Consider the following 5,177-nt stretch of genomic DNA (forward strand, 5'->3'; position numbering starts at 1 on the left):
AGCTTTCTTTTCTCAGGTTAAGGATGACACATTCCTAGTTCTTGGGTTTTTAATATCCAATTTGTATTCAACACTATTGTTGTTGATTTTACTGCGTTAGCCAAAGAGACATGGTTGTTGCAATCAATTGGTCTTCTCTGTATGCTGTTTCCTGGATGGCCTGAGGGTCATTAATAATAATGCAGGAGCCTCTTCCTAAATAACTAGGTGCTGGACCATATAGGCTGTGACTTTCCCTCCCTCTCAAATAAATGGAGGTGGCTAGAACCTGAAACAGAGGCAAAGCCAGTAGCTAGCTCCGCTCAGAGGGCAACTTAGAAAAGTAGACATTAAAGAAGCCTCTGCACTAGGAATAAAGCAACACACTCTAATCAATCCCAAAGCCACAGCGCAAAAAAGTGAACAACCAAACAAAAATAGAAACATGAGGAAACAAGGCAACAAAATGACACCAGCCATCCCAATTCCCCAAAAGCGATCCCGGGTACACCATGTGGGAAGAAAATCAAAAGCCACTCAGCAGAAATATCTAAAACAGTAACAGTGGGGGTTTTAATGCTTTTTCTTTTTTATCACTATTTTGGATTCTGTAAAACAAACAAACAAACAAACAAACTGGAAGTAACCAAATAGATCAATAAAGCACTAGGAAAATACAAAACAGATATAATTAAACAGATAAGGATCCTAAAAAAGAAAAGGATCAGCAATTCTAGAGAAGACACTAATAGAAACCTAGAAGAGCTGAAGAAAAAGATGTGAGTCCTGAGTGTCTAGAATAGAAAACAGCCAGTGTATAAAATGTTCCAAACTGAGATTTGGGTGTGTCTTCCTGTTCTCGTTGCTGAGGCAAGACACCTGACACCCAAAGTTGAAGGAAGAAGGGTTTAATTGGCTCACAGTTTGTCAGGGGTGGCTCCACGACACGGTGACACAGCAGGGGAATTACAGAGGAGAAATAGTTCGTGGCAGGCAGAAGTAGAAAAGAAAAGTAGCAGCGAAGAAGAAGCAACAAGAATCGACCCCAGCAGCATTCTTCTATGCTGTCCCTTGTATTCTGTCCAAGCCACTTGCCCTCAGTGGAGGGTCTTCCCTTTATCCACTCTCAGAACTATGCCAAACCAAAAGGTGGACTAATTTATACTCACACACCCTTAACCCTAGCATCACACACTGCAGACGTAGGCACCTCTGAAAATTCCTACCTATGAGTGCATGAAGCTTTGGGGGGGACATCGAGACACAAGCCATAATAAGGAGTCTAAAAATGGTATTGAAAGTATGCGAAGCAAAATTGAACAACATGAGGATAGACTGTCAGAGCTAGAAGACGGGTATGGATGGTGACCGGTTAATGATAGCTTTTTTAAAACAACACAAAATAGCCAGATGTGGTGGCACATGCCTATAATTCCAGCATTGAAAGGGATGAGGCAGGAAGATCAATCACCACAAGTTCAAGGAGGCCAGCCTGGGTTATATAGAAGCCAGACTGTGTCTCAAAAAGCAAAGCAAAGCAACAAAAATAGTCCCAAGAAAAACAAACAAACAAAAATCCTTACAATAAGATAACATGAAAATGGATCCAACAACTGTTAAATGATATGAAAAAGACTAATCTGAGATTAATTGGAATAAGTGAAAAATCAGAAGATAGCACAAAGAGTTTAAAAAACCTGTTTATAGAATTAATGGTAGGGAGGCAGGAGGATTACTACAAGTTCAAGGCCAGCCTGGGTTAAAAAGTGAGTTCAAAGCCAGCCTGAACTGCATAGTGAAATCTTATCTCAAAAAGAGGAGGAGGAGGAGGAAGAGGAGGAGGAGAAAGAGAAGGAGGAGTAAAAGGAGAAGGAGGAAAAGGAAGAGGAGGAGGGGGGAGGAGAAGAAAGAGAATAAAATTTTCCAAAGATAGGCTAACAATTTAACATATAACTGAGGCATAAAGAACTTCAAAAACCATGTCAAGAACCACCATAAAAGAACCACCTCAAGACACATAATAGTTAAAATACTAGAAATTCAATGTAAGAACAGAATCTTAAAAGTTAATAGAGAAAAGCAACAAATGATTTATGAAAGAAAACACAACAGAATCACAGGAGACTTTTCAACACAAACCTTAAAAGTGAAGGAAAGCTTGGAGGGCAGTGTTTCACTCCCTAAAAGAAAACAAGTTCCAACCCAGACTGACAAAATCATTGTTGAAGTTTTAAAAATTAATGTTCAAAATTGATGGAAAAATAAGATATTTCCTTGATAAAAAGATCCTAAAGAAATTCATGATCACTGAACCAGCCAAAAAGATTCTTAACGATATCCTAGAAAGACACAATGAAGAGAACAATGTCAAGAAGTTCAACAGAGTTAATGCATCAGGCAGGGGAGCAATTAAGTAGAAGGGAAAGATGGGAATGAGCAGCAGGAAAATAATGCAATGACAGTAGTCAATACCTGTCACTTATAACAATCAGTGTGGATGCCTCAATTTGCCAATCAAAGATACACGATAGCAGAATGTACAGAAAACCATGATTCAAAAATACACAGTATACAAGAAACACATTTAAATTTTTAAGAATTAATGACTGAAAGTCAAAAAATGGCAAACAATGAGAATACCAAGACAAGCAGGAGTAGCTAACCTATTTTCAGACAAACTGGACTTTAAGTCAAAACTGGTCAGAAAAGGGAAAGAAAGTGTAATCAGAGTTTACAAGGGAATAGATTTGACACAGGACATGTAATTTATAGGATTATTTTATAATATTCACCCAAAGGGTGAAATACAGAAGACTGCAGCTCTGTCCACACACTAGAAACCCAGAGAATCCAGCCGAGGCTGTGAATCTTACAGTAATGCCCTTCTCGAGGCCAGCTGGAAGCCTAGAGCCAAGACAATGCCTCATGCAAGTCTGTATCAAGGATCTGCACTGGGAAGACCCAAAGGTCAGTGTGGAAGGTAGAAAGTCTGCACCAGCAGGCTGAGGGATCTGCCCTGGAGCCAGGAAGCAACGCTCAAGGTAAGGACCAGAGCTCCTCCAAAAAGAACTGCAGCCATCCTCAGTGACAGCGAGGACCTGAGCTCCTACAACAAGAACATCTGAGTTCATATCAAGAAAATCAGCATGACAAGCTTCTCCAGGAGGATCAACAGTGCACCATCTTCCCCTTCAGATCTCCTTTTATACTGTTGGCAACAAGCCTCAGGTGGGCCTTCCACACCCCCAACCACGATGACTCAATCTAGCTGTGTGTTACAAGTTGACTGTTAGTTAATCCACCACAGAAAGTCACTGTGTCTTGGTAAGGAAACCATTCAACAGGAAGGGATAACAAGAAGAGATAACAAATAAAGGTATACCAAACTTCATAAAACAAAAACTCCTGAAATTGAAAGATCAGATAAATAACAGTACAATTACAGGAGGAGAATCACAATACTCCACTATCACAAAGAGATCAGCTAAACAACAACAAAAAAATCAAATAAGAAATATCAAAGATGACCCAAATCTTTGAACAAATGGACTTAATAGATAAGTAAAGCATGTTCCACCCAACAGTCGAATACACATTCTACTCAGCAACACATGGCATTTTCTGCAAAATAAATCACATGTTAGCAAATAATGCATGCTTAAGTAAATAGAAAAGAACTGAAATTTTACCATGTATAAATGCTATGTTTCCTTGAAAATGAGACTTACCCAGACTAATTTTCTGGGCAGGTGTTATTTTGGGGTCTGGGTAGGTCTTATTTTGGGTGAAACTAGGAAAATGTACAGATGTTCAATAAATACATGAAAAAATGTTCATTCTCTTCGGCCATTTCTTTTTTTTTTGGGGGGGGGGGAACCGGGGATTGAACTCAGGCCCTTGCACTTGCCAGGGAAGTGCTTATTCCACTGAGCCATCTCCCCACCCTTCCTTTCTTTGGCCATATGAGAAATGTAAATTAAAACAACTCTGAGAGCAGTTCTGCTGTGGTCCCCATGGAGGGGAGGCGAATGCCGGCCAGGTCTCCCCAGGAGCGGGAGGGCTGCTTCCCACCCCAGGGAAAAGTATTCGGTGCTTTTACCTACCTACAAGGAGTGCAAGAACCTGCCTCTCATCGTGTGGCCGCTGGTGAAAAGCTTCTCCGAGTGGATTCAACTATGAAATTCCTGGGGGGATGGCTCAGTAGAATAAGCACTTGCCTGGCAAACGCAAGGGCCCGAATTCAATCCCCAGTTCCACACAAACAACAACAACAACAAAAAGCAAAACAGTATGAAATTATAATCATAGATGATGAAAGCCCAGCCGGAACAAGAGATGTTGCTAAGCAGTTGGAAAAGATCTACGGATCAGACAAAATTCTTCTAAGACCACAGGAGAAAAAGTTGGGACTCAGAACTCCACATATTCACGGAATGAAGCACACCACAGGAAACTACATAATTATTATGGATGCTGACCTTTCACACCATTCAAAATTTATTCCTGAATTTATTAGAAAACAAAGGGAGGGTAATTTTGATATTGTCTCTGGAACTCGCTACAAAGGAAATGGAGGTGTATATGGCTGGGATTTGAAAAGAAAAATAATCAGCTGTGGGGCCAATTTTATGACTCAGTTTTTGCTGAGACCAGAAGCATCTGATTTAACTGGAAGCTTCAGATTATGCAAAAAAAGAAGTTCTACAGAAATGAATAGCAAAATGTTTTTCTAAAGGCTAAGTCTTTCAGATGGAGATGAGAGTTCGAGCGAGGCAATTGAATTACACTATTGGTGAGGTTCCAGTATCATTCGTGGAGGGTGTTTACGGTGCATCCAAGTTGGGAGGAAGTGAAATCGCCTCTTTCTTAAAAGGATTATTGACTCTTTTTGCTACTACATACAAGAAAGTTCCTCATTTCTATTTATCATGTTCATTTCAACTGAAATATAAAAGGAGCCCTCTTACTGATTGTTGTACTATGTACTCTTAGAGCATAACCATAAGGTAAGGTAAATTTTATACAAATACGTTGTCTGGAGAAACTCCATTTTTTATTTCAAGCTAAATTTTAAAGTTACTTGCCTAACGAGCAGTGCTCTCAATTTTCATTTACATTTAGCTGTATTAAGACCTATAAATAAATGCACATAGATTTTCATACTAAAAAAAATAAAACAAATCTGAGAGACCATCTTA

General features: G+C 39.6%; 1 pseudogene; it reads left to right on the top strand.

The window, feature by feature from the left end:
• The first annotated feature begins 1,281 nt into the window (after positions 1-1,281).
• On the top strand, positions 1,282-4,971 carry LOC101563482 (annotated as a pseudogene).
• The last annotated feature ends 206 nt before the right edge of the window (positions 4,972-5,177 follow it).

This window comes from Octodon degus, unplaced genomic scaffold, assembly GCF_000260255.1.
Source record: "Octodon degus isolate 3935 unplaced genomic scaffold, OctDeg1.0 scaffold00022, whole genome shotgun sequence".
NCBI lineage: Eukaryota > Metazoa > Chordata > Mammalia > Rodentia > Octodontidae > Octodon > Octodon degus.